This window comes from Macaca thibetana, chromosome 1 (assembly GCF_024542745.1).
Source record: "Macaca thibetana thibetana isolate TM-01 chromosome 1, ASM2454274v1, whole genome shotgun sequence".
Lineage (NCBI taxonomy): Eukaryota > Metazoa > Chordata > Mammalia > Primates > Cercopithecidae > Macaca > Macaca thibetana.
This window is the reverse complement of record NC_065578.1, coordinates 218979521-218998928: the sequence shown is the minus strand read 5'-3', so window position 1 is coordinate 218998928 and position 19408 is coordinate 218979521. Positions and strand designations below refer to the sequence as shown.

At 39.1% G+C, this 19408-nt stretch overlaps 2 long non-coding RNA genes and 1 pseudogene across 2 annotated transcripts in view; 2 read left to right on the top strand and 1 right to left on the bottom strand.

Moving 5' to 3' along the window:
* LOC126943703 (uncharacterized) overlaps positions 1 to 19408 on the top strand; it is a 78856-nt gene that overhangs the window by 12305 nt on the left and 47143 nt on the right. The gene's annotated exons all lie outside the window — the stretch shown is intronic.
* Positions 2596 to 19408, top strand: part of LOC126943737 (uncharacterized) — a 41119-nt gene continuing 24306 nt past the window's right edge. The window contains exons 1-2 of the long non-coding RNA XR_007721838.1: positions 2596 to 3011; positions 8998 to 9144. This is a non-coding gene — a long non-coding RNA (uncharacterized LOC126943737). The remainder of the gene's footprint in view (positions 3012 to 8997; positions 9145 to 19408) is intronic.
* On the bottom strand, positions 15670 to 16950 carry LOC126943446 (putative olfactory receptor 2W6; annotated as a pseudogene).

The window sequence follows — 19408 nt, the reverse complement described above, 5'->3', positions numbered from 1 at the left end:
TCAACAATAGACTGGATAAAGAAAATGTGGCACATATACACCATGGAATACTATTAAGCAATAAAAAAGGATGAGTTCATGTCCTTTGCAGGAACATGGATGAAGCTGGAAACCATCATTATCAGCAAACTAACACAAGAACAGAAAACCAAACACCACATATTCTCACTCATAAGTGGGAGTTGAACAATGAGAACACATGGACACAAGGAGGGGAACATCACACACTGGGGACCTTCGGGGAGTGGGAGGCTAGGCGAGGGATAGCATTAGGAGAAATACCTAATGTAGGTGATGGGTTAATGGGTGTAGCAAACCACCATGGCACATGTTTACGTGTGTAACAGACCTGCACGTTCTGCACATGTGTCCCAGAACTTACAGTATAATAAAAGTAAATAAAACTTTACATAAATGCATAAAGTCTAGTATAGCTAATATAATGAAATGTCAACTATAATTCCAGCTCAAAGAGCACGCCACAAAATTATGAAGGCCTTTCCACCAATCTCTAAATATATGTCCTCATAATATTACGTTTCTATTTCTTCATGAATAATTTTCTGATTTTAGCTATGATTCAGTGATAGTAAGATGGCAATCATGAGGAGAAAATCCTGCCTCATTTCACCACACACCTAAGTCTTAAGTAGTCACTTCTAATGCAGCTGAATAATAGATACTCACCCAGCTAAGTCTACGAATTGAATCCATGTATGTAAGATAAGGCCCCCAAGGAGTCATAATAAGCTGGGAATGCCATCAGCTCATCTTCCTTCAGGCTCATATTTGTCACTGTCACTTGTGGAAGCAGGACAGCACTGGCACTGGGATTGTTAGAAACAGGATATCAAAGGGAAAACTAAACTTCTCTAATTTTTGGAAAACAGCAGATTGGAAACAGATGGACTCCAATGTTTTCCACGTGTGAGGTAATTGTCTCAGGTAGCCTTGTTCAGATGGGTGGTCTGGCCTCGCTTCTTGTCAACAAAACAGAAGTCAAACAATATTTCTACCTTCCAAGAGAATAGAACATAATGTCAGATTTTCTCATGGATTTCCACTAGTTCAAGGAAGTTTCATGGCCTTCATTTATTTCTTCTGCAGAGGTCTCAGGATCACCTAGAAATATAAGATACTTCGTTGGAATTTGGAAGATACCTCCTGCTCCAAAACTACTTCAAAGATGTGCTCTTTTTCCCTGGGAACAGAGCCCCAAATCAAGGCATCTGGCGTGGGAAGCATAATGTAGGCTGCTTTTCACCTCTCACATATTATGGTGTATTTATCATGGGTAGAAATACTCCATTGCAGGCAGCACTGATGACTGAGATGCACACTGTCCTCCTTTGTAAACCTTATTTTAATATAAATTTCCAGGAACCTGTGTTTGCCATCCCATCCCTTTTTCTCCTCTACTGTTTCTAGTCATTGGGATGTTTTATTTCACAAACTAGAACACCCACTTCTTGGCAACAGACATACTTTTTCTTTGTGACACCCACCAACCAAACCTGAAATACAACTTTAACTTTAACCTTAACCCTGATTATAACTGCCACATTTGTGATTCTTTTAATTAAAAAAAAAAAAAAAAAAAAAAAAAAAAAAAAAAACCTTGATGTTATAATGGTAGCTTTTCTTCCCATAAACCTATATACCCTTGCACAGAGCACCACCTCAACCTGTTTGGGTTTGGCATGGTGTGTTCCCATGCATTGTCTTTGATTCTGTAATAAACAAGTCTTCCAGTTGGCCTCATTTAGGACACCTTCACCCTCAGACTACTACTCTCTCCAAGTACGATTCTGCCTAAACTCTCTGACTGGATCCATTCTGTCATTAGCTGCCGTAATTACAACCTCAGTACTCAGTCTTTGTTGTTTCTTAGCTCTTAATTTGTTCATTTAATTGCCTTACTTGAAGTTTCTCTATTTCTTCTTTTTAAACTTTCTTTAGCCAGTGCTCACAGAAAAAAAGAAAAAACTGTCAACTAAGAATCCCACACCTAGCAAAGCTATGTATCAAAAATTGAGGATTGCTTGAGTTCAGGAGTTCAAGACAAGCCTGGGCAACATAATGAGACTTCACCTCTGCTAAAGATAAAAAATACATATATTAGCCAAGTGTGATGGTGTGCACCTGTAGTCCCTCAGCTACTTTGGAGGCTGAGGTGAGACAATTGCTTGATCTCAGAAGATCTAGGCTGCAGTGAGCTGTGATTGTGCCACTGAACTCCAGCCTGGGTGACAGAGTGAGGTCCTGTCTAAAACAAAATAACAACAACAACGAACCTTAGGGAATCTCACAAAAATGTAGTTTTGGTCAATTTTTCCTATTTTAAGTTCCTGATTTTTCCTTACATTCTAAAGCAAAGGACAATGAAAGCATTGATGAGACCTAGGCTGGAGGAGCCCGCCCTAGACTTAACATATTACCTCTGGGCAACCCCTGCAAAATCTCCAGAGACTTATACGGTGAGGAATAAGCCAATGTCAGCATCTCCGAAAAGATTTTCACTTTAGGCCTTCCTGAAGCAAGAGCCTAAGAGAGTTGGGATCTAGCAAGTGCACATTGTGCTCTCTTAAGCATTTCCAACCAAGCATTTCCCACCTGGATACAGGGCTGTCTCTAGGATGTGGGTGCTTGGTTACCAGAATTCTAAGTTCTGTTGGGGTCTGTCACCAAGGAAGTAAGATCACTTTTTCAAAGTTTCATCCTCTGGGCTCCTTGCTTCCGTAAGACCTACCCCAAGGCCCTGCTGGGCCACTGACTGCTCACTATCCCTGCATGTTAACTCTTTACCTGTGTGCAATTATGCAAACACAGCCCTCAGTTCCCTGGAAAGACCTGAATACAGCCAGGGCCTCAGGTGTGAGGTCACAGATGTGGGTAAGAACCTACTCTTTCTTACAGTTCTGTGACACTAGCAAAGTTATTGTGGGTTTAGGGGCCTTTCAACACATACAGTGGGTAACATGCCAGCATCTTCTTCCTAGGGAACTCATCAGGTGTGTATGAGATAAAACTTGTAAAACTCATAGTGTGGCATCCCATGTAGATAATAACACACACTTAGGGATAAAGGAACTATAAGAAGGAATGGGAGGTAGCATAGAGTACACCTCAAACAGGCCTGTATCCAGCAATGTGATATTGGAAAGTCGCTTCCCCTCTCAGCCTCATTTTTCATTCTGCATCAGTAAGAGTTTGAGATGAAATGGAATTCAGAGAGTGTCATCCTCTGACATTACTCCTTTCAGTGCCTTCTCATTATATTCAGAATCAGACCCATGTCCTTCATTTTGGCCTATGTGGTGGGCAAGGCTTACAGGAAGGCTCACAATACTAAGGGGTTAGTGACTCACTTCTGACCAAAAGAATGCAACGGACGTAATGGGATAACACTTCTGTCTTAGGTCAGGCTATTATAGCAAAGATAGACTGAGCCACTTATCAACAACAGAATGTTCTTTCTCACAGTTCTGGAGGACAGAAGTTGAAGATCAGAACGCTAGTGTGGTTGGGCTCTGGTGAGAACTCTGTCTTCTGAGTTGAAGACTGTAGACTTTACATTGTATTTTTACCTGACAGATAGTGGAGTAAGGAGCTCTCTGGGGTTTCTTTTATAGAGCTGGTAATCACATTCATGAGGATTCAGAACCTAATTACCTCCCACTTCCTAGCACTGTTACACTGGGAGCTAGGATTTCAACGTACACAGTTTTTGGTGGGGAAATGTTCAGTCTATTGCAATTCTCATTATGTTATTATCAAAAAAGCTGTCATTTTCTCCTAGTCACTTCTCTGTTTCCTCTCTCAATCTCTCTATTTCTCTCATCTACTTACTCTGTCCAGTATTTTATCCCTCATTCTCTGCCTGTGTCTTTGTCTTTCTCTGTCAATATGTAATTATCTCCCTGTCTTTCTGCTGTATTCCTCAAATTCAGAAAGCAAGCTCCAGTGTTATGAGCTGCCCTAGGCAGAGGCCTACACAACAGAGAATGAGGGAGTGCCCAGGCCCCAGGAGACACTCAGGCTCTCAGTCCACACTGAACCTGGACAGTACCCACGTGAGTGTGCTTGGAAGCCAATCCTCCCACAGCCCAGCTTCAGCTGAGAACACAGCCCCAGCCTCATGGAGCCCCATGTGGAGGCAGCCAGCAAAGCGGTGTCCAGATTCTGGTCCACATAAATCATGAGATAGTAAGCATTTGTTGTTTAAAGGTGCTAAGTTTGGGGACAATGTTGTCAGAGAGAGGCAGATCACCGTCTTCTTCCAGGCCCCAGAGTCATCCTCCCTCTTTTCTTCTCTCCCCCAGGCTCCCTCTAGCCCACACCGGCCTCTTTCTCACATCCTCTGCCAACGTCACCTCTGCCTGCATGTCTCTGCACCAGGAGTGGCGTCTCCCTGACATACTGTTCCCAGACTTGTGTAGGGCTGGCCTTCTGTTGTTATCCTGGTCATGGCATAAATGTCACCTCAATGAGGCATTTGGGTCCCTCGAATGCCATGGCTCCCCTGCCCTCCCTCCCAACATCTTACTTTATTATAGCATTTACTCTTCTTTTATATGTACTTGCTTTAGTGTTTTTGTCCATATATCCTCAGACTGTGGGCTCCCTGAGTGGGGGAAAGGGCAATACAATCATTTCTCAGCACCACATGCTGGGCCCACCAGGGCACTTGGCATAGGTTTAGTTCTGTAGCAGGGTTGCTGAGTGAATAAATGAGGGAATGTCTAATCTCCTTGTCTGCTTCTGATCACCTCATAATGGTATATTTGTTTCTTTTAAGAAACACAATAATCAGAGTTGATAGTAAAACAAATTGCAAAATAATTAAAATTTCTGGTTTCCTGTTGAGTATTTATGATAGCTTTTATTATATAATTATTCCTGATATTAAGATTTTAAGTTTTACAACTTTTACATAATTTGATTTTTAATGAAAACCTGTTTTATTTAACTTTGAGTTGTGACAATAAATTTTATAGTCTATCTCCAAATTCTTCCATAGTTTAATAATTTTATTGTTTTTATGAATGATTTTGACCCTGATATTTATTTTGGAAAGCGGAATTCTACATGTTTCCTGTCTTTATCTGTCAATTCCAAAGGTATGGCACAATGCTGACCACCAGGTCAGACCAAATCACATTTTGTCATCTAGGATTTCGCATCTGATGTTTCAGTTAACAGGTGTACAAGTTGATATGTCCAGCAAACCTGGGCCATATGTGCCCTAAAGAATTCTAAATCATTTGATTAATATTTTATTTCCTTGTCTAGTTTTTAAAAATTGTTCATTATAACTTCTTAGTTCATGTATGACTCTGAACTCGTGCACTAGATTTAAATTCTGCAGTTGCTCACATATCTGGCTCATGGTAAAGATGGATCTTTAGATGGAACAAATAATTTGAGAATTTATGACGGGAAAATAATTTCAGGACAGAAAGCAAGAAGGAAAAGTCAATGGTGGGGCAGAAGAAGAGAGAACAGAATTATAAGAGACAGGAGGGAGAGCTGCCTGCCAGGAGGCAACCGAAGGACAAGAAAGGGAAAGATTTACTAAAAAATGTGTCTAGTTTTTGTTGCTTCTGATTGTAAAATTTTTCATCTTTAGCCACAGAATATTTTAGTGGAGCAGTGTTTGATTCAGGATTTCATGTGGAGTCCTCTGCCTACCAACTAAAAATACTGCCCATTGAACCCAAGGAATCTTTGTTTTCCTAAAATGCCACTCAAAGGAACAATGTTTCTCTGGTCAACATTCGTTAGTGTGGCCATTAAAGGTTCAAATAATTTTTGATGAAGTAATGCTATTCAGAAAAATAAGCATAAGAATTGTAATAAAAATATATATGTACCAATAGTTTTATCCTAAAATGAAGAGTATTTAGAGTACAGTTTGTATGTTATTCTGTATACCTAATGTCTAGGCCCCAATGCAATCATTGGCCATATCTTAAGGCAGAAAAAAGCCTATGACCCTAGTGGGTGTAAAACCATAGAAAACATGCTCTGATTAAAAATGTTTTCTTAAGACAAAAAAAAAAAAAAAAAAAAACGAATAGAAAATGTAACCAGTTTCATAGTAACTGACAGCAATGTTTATCCAAATTGATGCTGATCCAGTGAAAACCACTAACTGTCCTCTCTGTGAGGCTGGCTCAAACAATAGGCTCAAAGGTTCTAGGCCTATGGTCTACCCTCAGATTATTCTTCTATAAAATAACTTTAGGCATCATAAAACATAACAGTAACACAAGGATAGCACAATGGGATGAAGATGACCTGATTCTACCAAGAATGTCAAAGAAATGGGGTCTACAAAGTCTAGGTACCAAACTCAGAATAAATAGCTGCAGAACTCAATAGAAAGAGAACAGAGTTCAGCTCTTGCGCTGGCTTGCCACATCATCATGCACTTGACAAGTCAGGAAAAGCAAGGCAAAGGGGACCTTCATGGATGGTGCACATAGTCAAGGCTGTCACCTATGGGAAAATATATCTCAGTGGAATCTTTATGTGACCATGAAAATTAGCAGACCATCTGAGGTAAATGCCCTATTCAAGTGTACCATTTTAATCTTTATACCATATTTTTACTCTACCTTTTCTATGTTATATACACAAATGCTGACCATTGTGTTACAGTTGCCTACAGTATTCAGCACAGTAACGTATTGCACAGGTTTGTAGTTTAGGAGCAATAGGCTATACCATATACTCTAGGTGTGTGATAGGCTATACCACCTAGGTTTGTGTAAGTACATCTTACGATGTTCACACAACAATGATATTACACAATGGTGCATTTCTCAATACATATCCCATTATTAAAAATGCATTATTGTATAAAAATAAAATGGATGTTGAAAGAGTGAAATTGCTATCTATTGTTTCATAACATATAACCCCAAAATTTTGTGGCATAAACTCACAGTATTTATTACCTAATTGAGTTTCTGTAAACGAGTAATTCAAGAACAATTTATCATGGTGGTTGTGCCTCTGGATATCTCATGTGGTTACAGTCAGATTTCAACTGGGGCTGTCATCCAAAGGCTTGACCGAAAGTAGAAGATCCACTTTCAAGTTTGCTCACACTCACGGCCTGCGAATTGGTGGTGTTTGTCATTGAAGGCTTCAGGTTCTCTCCACATGGATGTTTTTGTAGGGCTGCTTGGCTGCTTGATTATTCTCACCAAATAGTTGTTGGTTTCTTCCAGCGTGAGTGGCTTAGAAAAAAGGAAAGCATAAGTGGCAAAATCTTTGATGACCTAGACTCAGAAGTCACACATGGTCACTTCTGTCACATTCTATTCACAAGAAAGGATGCTGAAGCTGGACATACCTTCAAGAAGAAGAGAATTAGGGTCTATGAAAGGACTTCAATAAGTTTGTGAAAAAATGAAAGTAAAACACAAAAGTAAAATACAGAAACTTTATTTCTCAACACAAGCTTCATCAAGTTCAGGACACATTTATAAGCAATAATACTGGCCTTTAGTCTATCCCTACAAAAAACTAAGGTCCTGGGAATTTAACCATGTCGAGACAGTCTTTTTTATGTTATTAACTGAAGAGAAATGGGTGTCCTTTCAAGTTTTTTTTAAATCAGAAAAGAAAAAGGAAATTAGTGGGAGCAAAATCAGGGTTATAAGGTGGATGCCTAATAATTTTCTACTGAAACTCTGGCAAATTTGTCTTTTTTTGATGAGAGGAATGAGGAGGAATATTGTTATGGTGGGGAAGAATTCTCTGGTGAAATTTCCTGGAAGTTTTTCTTCTAAAACTTTGGCTAACTTTCTCAAAATACTCTCATAATAGCATGTGTTATTGGGGTTCTTTTGTTTTGGGCCCTCTAGAAAGTCTTGAGGATTTCACTGGAACAGCTGTGTTTGACCTCCTCTTAAAATTATTTGAAGAAATGCTTCAGGATCTTGATTCCACTTATGCAAAATATCAGTTGAAAGCTCTGCTCTTGCTGCAGTTGATCTGGGAACAAGAGTTTTTGAAACTATTGAGTGGAAAATTTTTCAAAATTGTGTAAATTTAACCAATTGAGATGGCTATGGTGTTGGCTGTTGTTTATGCTATTGTTATTCCTAAAGCAGGACATGAACAAGATTTTTTTTTTTTCTGGTGAACTAATGTGAATTGTCTGCCACTGCAGGCTTTATCTTCAATATCTTATCATCCCTTCTTCAAATGAGTTATTCATTTGTAAACTTGCGAATGTTGGAGGGCATTGTCCTCATAAACTTGTCATAAAGAACCAGTGATTTTACTGTTTCACCCAAAATTGCCATAAATTTGATGTTTATTCTTGCATTAATTTTGGCAGAATTCATGTTGCTCTAATAGGACCTCTTTTCAAATTGGTGTCTTAGTTTTCTTATTATAATTCCTCAAATTAGATCCTGTTCAGACATGTTATAACAAGTTAGTACAAGTTTATTTAGGTATAAAATATTTCTGAAATCTATGCATGGTTTCTTCATAATATGCATTTCCCATGAACTTTTTGAAGATACCTCATACTTTTTGAAGAGTTTCAAATAATTATTGAACATATTTTTTAACTACCACAAGAAAATTATCTATTGCACAGAATTTCAGATTTATCAAGTTTGTGATAAGTATAATAACCAATGGAAATACCAGATGGGCAGCCTAGCTATTGAAATAGAATTGGAGTTAAATGATTATAGAGGTATTCAGTAAAGACCTGCAGGCATTGAAAAATCATTTTAAAATTTAGAATAAGAGAACAGGATTAGATGTACCATTTAAGAGGAGGAAGAAGAGAGGAGAGATATCAGAAAAAAAAAATAACACAGAGAAGGACCAATAATACAAAATGTTACGTAAAATTTAAGGACAGCAAAGCCTTTGCTGTTCTCCACAGGAGGACTGACATTTCCTTGTCAATAGTATCACTGAAACACCTGCTTGCATTTCCAACATCCTGTCTTTGTGAAGCAGGGTTTTTTGCAGTGACAGCAGCCAAGATTACGGAGCAGACTGGACATAAGCACCACATTTCGGGTGTCACTGTCTCCCATCGCTCTCTGATGGAACTGTCTAGTTGCAGGAAAACAAGCTCAGGGCTCCCGCTGATTCTACATTATGGTGAGTTTTATATTTCATTATATATTACAATGCAATAATAATAAAGTATGCAATAAATGTAATGTACTTGAATCATCCTGAAACCGTCCCCCTGCCCAGTCCATGGAAAAGTTGTCTTCCACGAAACCAGTCCCTGGTGCTAAAGATTGGGGACTGCTGCAATATAGGAATAACAATATAAAGAAAGGAAAACACGAAATCTATCACATCTTTAATAATATATGCACTGAAGGTGTACAGAATACACTAATTACATTCATTCATTTAAGTATCAACCAATACCTACAAACCACATACAAATGCCTGGACTTGTTTTAGGAGATCAGTGAACAAAAAAGCAAGAGAGACAGTATATTAAAAATATACATGTATGATTATCAAAGCAAGACCCCATCTCTATAAAAAAAAAACTACACACACGTCAAATGGTAATGAGTATAAGAAAAAAAATAAAGAAGACTGAGAGGAGAAAGAGACAGGTAAGTCAATTGACGTAGAATGATCAAGGAAGATTTCTGCAGTCACGGTAGTTACTATCACAGGTTTTAGAATCAGACAGATGCCAGTTTTAATCCTGGCTCTGAGCGTGTTATAGCTGGGTGTCCCGTGGACAATTTATTCCACTTTTAAATCTCAGTTTTCTAATTTCTAAATGTTTATTACATTATTAGAAATAAAACTGCATGAACAAACATATACATAAAGAATCAAGCACAGAAAAATGACTATATAATGAATCAAGAATAATGATTATAAAAATGAAGACAATAAAACTGCCAAACTTATTAGGCAATCCTAAAGATTAGAAGATAAATATACATACAGAATTTAGCATGTCGTGTAGCATATAGTTAGCCCATGGTAACTACAGTTATTATCGTCATATTACTAAGGGAAAATATGTATCATACTTCGGCATTTAAAAAGCTGCAAGACATAATTTTTCAAATTATGCAAATACTTAATTAAAATTTCAATACTTCTACCTTTAACATTTTTTAAAGAGATTCCTTGAAAGCATATGTCAAGAATCTCATGTAATGCTTTCTGCTTAACCAAAGTTCAGAGGAACTTAACATTAAATCAAACTCTTAAAATGTAGTTATATTAAATAAACTATTAAAAGAATAAGCACAACAGCTTTAACTTCTTAAAAACTGCTTAAGCATTTAAATTAAAAAGTCATTTGTCTTTCAAATACGCAAGAATCTGTTTAGAAAAAATTTAACTAGAAAAAGTTGAAATTCTAAAGTAAAAAGTGCATAAGGCCATACAAATATTTTACAGCTTCCCATTTAGATGTCAACTAGGGAAAAAAAACATTCTCTGAGGTTTGCTTTTATACCATTAAAGGTTATTTTTTGTTACCAGCAATACAGAGCAACTTATTCAGGTTGAATCTTGAAGGTAAACTTTAACTTAATTTTAAGTTTTGGCTACTTTGGAGCATTTGTCAGTCACCTACCAGCTACTCGGGAGGCTGAGACTGGAGAATCACTTGAACCCAGAATGCGAAGGTTGCAGTGAGCCGAGATTGCGCCATTGCACTCCAGCCTGGGCAACAAGAGTGAAACTCTATCTGAAAAATAATAATAATGCATAGAACAAAAGTGAAATTACAAACAAAATTCCTCACTGATACAGATTCGAAATCCTGTCATTTGCGGCAACACAGATAAATCCAGAGGGCATTATATTAAGTGAAATACATCAGGCACAGAAAGATAAACACCTGTATTCTCACTGGGTGGGATGGAAGAAACAGTGCTTTGATTGTTAGTGTAATTATATCTGCAATGACAAAAGTAAAAGAATGGATCGGCTCAGTTGAATAACCTGGGTAATAAAAATAAAGTCAGTTTGAACTGGACCATTTACTGACTTAACTCACCAGCTGTTGGACTTTTGAGGAATTATATGGTTTGATCCATTATAGATGTACTGTTCAGAGACAGAATTAAGTCAGGCAGATCAGGATCAAACTATCTCTGCCTTTGCCCAGGGCAATGAGATTCCAGACACATTGACTTGTTAGCCACATCCCTCACTGGGGTTGTCATCATCCACCCAGACCTCAGAGCTCATTCCTGTAGGGACAACAGAGACAATCCCCAAGAAACCTTCACCTCAGAGGCCCAAAACAGACATAAGAACACCACAGTTTTTAATGGCTTAGTTCCATAGCTTGGAGTGTGTTAGCAAAAGCTTAATAAGTCCTTCTGTGCCAGGATGGCTCAGAGGACTTGATGAATCTGAGATCATTATTTTCACAGGATTTGGACCCTTAGTCTTAAAATAATGATTCTTGAGATGGTTCCTTCTAATTTGGGAGAAAACTGTGTTAATTATCAACTCATGTAAAATTAAAGTCTTCAGCCACCACCCAATATGCTCTTTCTACATCCAGAAAAGCTAATCACATACCAGAGATTAAGTCGTGTTTATTCTCTTACTCATTTCTCACTTCCAGTCAAATCCTAAATTCTGAAAATTCTATTCCCTAACATCTCCAAAATCCAATTCCTATTCTTCACTCACACTCTGGTTTTCTTAATTAAATTGTTACAACTTCTCTCTTGAGTTATTAAAGTGCTTTTCTTCTTCCCTTTTCAGAGATATACTTTACATTGCAGCAAATGATCTGCCTAAAATACACCCTACTTATGCCACTCTTTCCTAAATGCATTCATTTTCTCTCCATGTTAGGGAAAATAAAATCCAAGTTCCTCAACTTGGTATTAGGTTAGAAGAGTGTGCTCAACAACCTTGTTCTTGCCTGTGCCTCCATTATTTACCCATGGCAGTTCCCCATAAGAACCCTACAAACAAACATGTCAAACTACTGAACTCAAAATACCTTTCATCTCCTCTTTGACTAGCACAGTCTTTTTATTTTTTACACATAGCATTTCCTTCTCATTCTTTTCCTTTCTAACTTATTCACTCTTTAAGACTCAAAACAGACTTCATGTCCTATAGAAACACCCAAACTTCAATGATCAAGTCAAGTACCCACCTCATTCATTCCACACCACATTGTCAGCATCAGATTGCATTTTTTCTTTAAGTCTTTAATATACATATCTCCATTGTCCCAGCATAGTATACTTGCTGACAGAAGAAAAAAGGAAGGGAGGGAGGGAGGGAGGGAGGGAGGAAGGAAGGAAGGAAGGAAGGAAGGAAGGAAGGAAGGAAGGAAGGAAGGAAGGAAGCCAGGAAGGAAGCCTGGAAGGAAGCCAGGAAGGAAGAAAGCCTTTGCCTACCTGATTCAGGGGATTCTCCCTGCCTCAGCCTCCCAAGTAGCTGGGATTACAGGTGCCCACCACCACGACTGGCTGATTTTTGTATTTTTAATGGAAATGGGGTTTCACCATGTTGGTCAGCATGGTCTCAAACTTCTGACCTCAAGTGATCAGCCTCCAAAAGTGCTGGGATTACAGGCATGAGCCACCACGCCCGGCCAGATTCAACATCATTTACAATCAATCTTACTCTACCTGCCTTCCATACACAAACTTTTTTTCAGACAGAAATACTTTTTTAATGTATCATTATTGTCTTTCTGTATTTCCCAAATACTTTTTAAAGAGCATCAGAATTTCACAATTTTATGTTCTAGTTCAATTCTCTGGTCAAATATTTTCTTACTATTCCATCTCTACCTTACTCTGTATTATATCATTACTTTGTCCAATTTTATTATAGTAGTATTTTATTCTATTTTCTTTCCAGTTGATGAGAATTTGGGGGGAGTACCTTTGAGTCAGTTTCCTAAACCCCTATAGGGAAATCAGATTAACAAATTTTATCAAACTGTGAAATAAGCAATTCAAACTTAAGCTGTTGGAACTTTAAATTATTTTGAGCCTTAAGAGGAATGTGACTATGTGGCCTGAGTCGTAGCATACATACAGCTGCAACTTCTGCTTTTTCCTGTAAATGATTAGGAAAGACTAAATTGTACCAGAGATAAGACTCCTCAAGACCGTTACCCCTTCTTGTGGAATGTTCATGTTAAACAATTTTCCTTGGCATGTAGCCAACTGAACATAATCAAATCACCATAATGTATTTATTGACCTTATATGAAAAATACTGTAACTCTGCTAAACTCCTCTGCTTCTGCCTAAATCAGTGAACTTTAACTTTTCCACTTTGGAGTACTGACTAGATTTCTTTGGAGTCTGTGTTATTCAGGTGGCTAGTTCTCAAGTTTTGCCCTCAAATAAACTATATATTTAATCGTATTTTCTGAATCTGATTATTTAAAGTTGACAAAACTAAAGCGCGTAAGTCAATGGTCAATTTGTAGATGGGTTGATTGATTCCTCTCCCCATACCCTGAAACTCCAACTCGTCACTAACTGTATCCAAGATAAAGGTGTTATTGAATGAAAACGTCCACTGTTGCAGTGTCAGTGCTAGGACAAATGACAGGGATCTGAGTGGTAGTGTACCCTAGGAGCTGTCAGTGGACAGGCCCCTATAGCCATGTCAATTTCTTTGATTTCCTTGGAATTTCCAGGGTATTATATGCATTTAATAAATACTCCTTAACTTGATCCGTTGAAAAATTTATCACAGAAATAGCATTAATATAAAGAAAAAAACCACGTGGGAAATGATATTCACAGCTGTGGTCAGTACCCTCCTCCACATAAGCTGAAAATACACTCATTAGATATATGGGGGTGCTTTCCTGACAGTTTTTATGCCACAGAAACTCAACCAGGAGAATTGGAGTAAAGAAAAGGACTGGTATTTGGATTAACAGACAAAATCTTTTTAATCTTTTATCTCTAGGATGATGCCCTTGGATGATTTTAAAAGAAAAGATTTTAAAAGAAAAACTTAAATTTTTTTATCAATAAAAAATAGCATTTGGCTACTAAATAGTCCAATAGTCCAAATTTAACCACATAGGACCTAAATGTGTAAGCAGTAATTAATGGAATGAAAAACTCCATGGGAAATGTTTGACAAATAATGAATGCCATCTTAGGTATTCACTTGCCTTGTAATTTAAGCAACTCCCTTAGCCTCCCTATGTTTTAGTCACATTATTTGCAAATAGGGTAAAGAATATCTACTTTTTGCATGTCCTATGATCATCTTTATTCAGGAAGATGACAGGAGCAACGGGTTTTGAAATATTTTATGCAATAGTTCCGAAACACCTGTTTAAACAACTTTGAATTTTTTTCCATTTCTGTCTGGGTATTTTTGTTATCTCATAGATTTAACCTCTGTGATAGTCTATGGACACACTCTGCCCTATAATTCAAAAAGCCTGAACTGGTATTATCTACAAATAATGTGAAATCTGCACACTTACCCTGAATCGCCACCTCACCCCCCAACCCACATTTATATTAGGGTGCAAAAGTAGGAAGCAAAGTCCTCTGAGAGTTTATGAGGGATCCTATCTACCTAATGTGAAAGAAGCAAGCAAAGGGTGTTGTCTACACATGGAAGAGAAGAACATTTTGCATCTTGCAGATAATAAATGGAAAAATACTGAAGCAGAATTTTACTAAAAACAAGATCTAAATAACAATTGCATAAGACCTACAAAAGAAGATTGCCCAATGCCTGTAGTACATGGGAAAAAAAAAAGTAAGTATTACTGAGAGACCACCCACCTCATATTTAACACACCTTGTCTTACTTAATCTCTACTACAGCCCTCTAAGGTGAGGAGTATGACCTCCATAATACACATGAAAAAGGCTAGGCTTCGAAAGTTAACTGGTGAGAAGATAAATCAGTTCCAAATCCAGGTATGGATGATACTGTCTTTCCCATGCCTGGTGCACGGAATCATTCATACCCAGTTAAGGCAGCCATGGATTCAGAATGCTACAGGAAGAGTCCTGGGTAATGTGAGGAGCTGGATTTTTATTATCTCTAAAACAATGATTTCAAAATCTATCATCGGTAACACCTAGAGAGCTTTTTAAAAACAGAGATGCCTAGACCCACACCTGGCATTGTTGATTCAGGAAATTTGGAGAGTTCTTGGAAATTTGTGCCTTAAGCGTTCTGATGCACGATCAAGTTTTGGAAAAACTGCTTTCAGTAACGCCCCATTCCAACATGCACTGATTTTACAAGATTGGTCATCAGAGTTATTTGTGGAGGTTGGGGGTCAGTGATTAATTTGAGTATAGGACAGCTGTCTTTGAAGTAGAATATTTACAGCTGTTTAAAGTAACCTGTTAAGGAGAACAAAGTCATTCATTCTATCTGGATGTGTATCATTTGCTCTGTTCTTCGCAAAGGCTTGCATTCCTGACTAAAGTCAGCTCTTTTGTAGGTACTTTGGCTATGAGAAAAGGTCAAGGAGAAGATGCAAATAACTCTGAGCGAATTCGTCTTTTTCAAAAAGCAACTCAAAGGATATTCCCTACTCATACAGAACCAACCTGTATCCAGGACAGGGCACTATAACTTGACTGATGTTGACCCCTCTGTCTTTGAAAAACTGCCACAGAAGCAAATAAAAGGGCTTGAAGAAAAGGCCACTCATGTTGTCTTAATTTTTATTTGACATCCATGACATAATCTGCAGACTGCCCAGTGCCTTTGTGTGATTGAATTAGTTCTATAAGTTCTCAGCGGTTGTGGATAAATCAAAAAGATAAGGAAAGTGCAAGATACAGTAGAGATATCCTGAAGCAGGCACCTTCAAACAGAAGGAAACCACTTCACATCCATAGGGCAGAGGACGGGGTCAAACTCGAAAGCATCTTCCCACCCACCTTCACTCTACTGCTTGAATATTAGTTCTCCACATGGCCACAGACACGTCTAAGAGAATAACTCCAGTAAACTGTCTACATTACTAGAGTGTTCCCCTCACTGAGGCTTGCCAGTCCCTTTCTCCCACCCCAGAAGTTTCTTCATGGCCCCCTTCACATCTTTGTTCCTCAGAGTGTAGATGAGGGGGTTGATGCTGGGAGTGACAATGGTGTAGAAGAGAGTCAGGAACTTCCCCTGATCTTGGGAGTAGCTGTTGGCTGGCTTCAGGTACACGTAGATGATGGTTCCGTAGAAGAGAGAGACCACTGTGAGGTGAGAAGAGCAGGTGTGGAAGGCTTTCTTTCGCCCTGCTGCTGACTTCATCCTCAGCACCGCGGCCGCAATCACACCATAGGAGATGAGGATGAGGGAGAGGGGCACCAGGAGGAGAGCCATCCCCAGGGCAAAGGTGAGCGCTTCCATCAGCACGGTTTCCTCACAGGACATGGCAATGAGAGCAGGCATCTCACACAGGAAGTGGTCCACCCTGCGACGTCCACACCGTGAGAGCTGCATCGTCTGAGGACACATGATGAAGGAGTTTAGGAAGCCACAGCACCAGGCCACGGTCACCAGCTGCAGGCAGAGACGTGGGTGCATGACTGCCGTGTAGTACAGGGGCCGGCAGACGGCCACATAGCGGTCATAGGACATGACAACCAGGAGGACGCACTCGGTGGAGCCCAGCACCATGTAGATATACAGTTGGGCCACACAGCCATGGTAGGTGATGGTCTTCTCTGGACCCCACATGTTTCACAGCAGCTGAGGGGCAATGCTTGTTGTAAAGCAGAGGTCTAAGAAAGACAGGTTCCCAAGAAAGAAGTACATGGGTGTGTGGAACCTGACATCCACGACCAGCAAGAGGATGATGGCAGTGTTGCCCACCAGGGTCAGGATGTAGAAGATCAAGATAACAGCAAAGAGAATTTTCTCCAGTCCAGGTCAATCAGAAAAGCCCACCAGGATGAATGCCTGTAGGTCACTGGCATTGTCGTTTCCCATAATCCACCAGCTATTACAGAAAAACAATGAAAGAATTAGATAAGGGGGCACATGCAGATCATCTGGCACTCTCCAATTTCCATTTACAGGTCTGTGAAGTTAAGAGGGCCATTTGCCCTTTCTTTGCTTTTTTAGAATACACTTATTGAAACCTGTTACGTGCAAAGTCGTGTGCCTGATGCCCCAGGAAGATGGGATGAATTGACTCTGGAGCTTCCCTCCTTGGTGAATAATGTGTATGAATAATGACAAAGAAGGGAGAAAGAGAAAGTTCTCTCAAAGAATATTTGTTAAAAGGCTGAGTATTATGCAGATCACTCCCAAGTGACCAGGGGGGCCTGTGTGAACAGTTTGCATTAAGGGAGACTACTGAGTCTAAGAGTTTTTTTTGGTTGTTCCAAATAATAAGTAAGAATTTGACATGTGGCAGATTGAGCTAAATATGTTTCACAAAGAGGAGGTAGTATATGCAAAGTCATGAAGGACCACATTTATGGATGATGCTTAGGGAAGCCATGAATGTACATACCAGGCAACTCCTTAATGGCATGTAATTTTATTAAGAAGAAACACAGTGATTTTTGACCCTACAAGAAAGGACTGAGATGATAAGTTTAATTCTGCCTCTGTAAAACACAGGTCTGCAAATGTATGGCCTGCTATTCAGTTCATCTCTCTCTAACTTGACTTTTCTTGTGCAACATGGGAAAGAATTTAGATCTTCTCTAAGTCCCCACTCAGACCTCACATGTCTATGTAACTGGTGACACTGAGTTTATACCCTGAGCCCTTTCAGCTATTGATGATTTCCAGTCTAAGCCAAGAGCTTTGATGGGAACTCTGCCTTATACAGCCAATGTCCACCCAGGCTTGTATCCGCTGTGATAATAGCAAACAGGATCTGGGCAACACACAAGAAGAAAGCTGTGGGAATGAGGGCACAGAAATACATTGAAGGACATGTGTCTATGCAGCCGCTGTCACCACCTGTCCATCCTGACAACTGACATGCTATGAGCTGTATCCTGTTGGAGCTGCAATTGGGAATTCGGTAGTTCCCATCCATTGGTCCAGGCACCAGACCCTCTGCAAAGCCCTATGAAAGGGTAAAAGGGTGCAGGGTCTATCAGAAGTAGCCAGCAAAGTATCAAAGAATGGAAGACTTTCAGAGGCTTCCTGAGTACTCACAAAGGAGACTTTCACAGACACACACTTTACAGGTATTGGTTATTAAAAACAACTTGTACTTCTGTATCCTCAGACCCATCATAAGTTTTCTCCCAGGTTCAGAAGACCCCAAGAGTGGCAATGACAAGCTACACAAATTGCTCGCAACTTTATCACTTTGGGTGATAAAGTTGTGATAACTTTGGGTGATCATAGCAAAGTTTATCACTTTGGCTCTGACTCCTTAGCCAAAATTGCAAGTTTACCTTGTAGTCATCTGTTCAAAACTCCTTTTTTCACAATGCTTTATTCTTTGAATCCAAAATGTCCCACTGCTAACCCTTATGACAAATATGCAGAGGCTCTTCTCTGTTTCACCTAACACGTATTCAACTATAAATTAATGCACCCTGTCTTCTCACGCTTCTTAGTTCTTTAGTTCAGAACCATGAAATTGCAAGGAATGCAGCTCTTAGAAATGCCCAAATACCTTTACTAGTTTAGTTGACACATAATACTATAAATGTTTACTAATTTTGAAAACTTAGGCCCCAAGGTCTGAATTAGGTTGATTCTCTGGTTGAAGGTTATGCCCAAAACTGTACCAACTCATGTAGAGGAGAATCCACCAAATGGTTCTCTGTGCTTACTGAACAGGATTTAACAATGCCAAGCAGTAGAGCTATTTTTGCCTGGCTTAGGTATAGAGCACATCATAAATAATCACAACCCTTTCATATTACTATATATTAGACTTTTACAGAGCTTTCACACTCTAGTTTCAAACCATCATCACAGCAGCCCTGAAAGGTGGACAGGACAGGCATTAGAATCTCCATGTTAGAGATTATCAACCTCAATAACAGAGAAGAAGAAAGAATAGCCAATGCTTGCACTACAGCTTCATATCAGAGCAAGGTTTATAGTGCCAGCCCTACGCATTAACTCAAGTTTCCTTCCTCCCTGTTCCTATCTATTTCTCAGCCACTTAATGCTGTAGTTGTTTAAAGTCAATCACTGATTACTGCACTCCCATTAACCTACACATTACAATCCTAACAATAAAATCCATCATCATGAGCCGTTTTCAGAGAGAAGCTTGTGACCACTCTAAAAATCGCCAGAGATTTGCAATGCTTGATTTAAACAGAATCACATGGTTTTCTGTTCAAATCAGCTATCATTTTATCAAGAGACTAAAAAGATTGGTTTATTGTGTGTGCATGTAGGCTCAGAAGAGGCTCTAGGATTGGCTCAGCTAGCAAATGGATAATGAGTAATCACATAATCA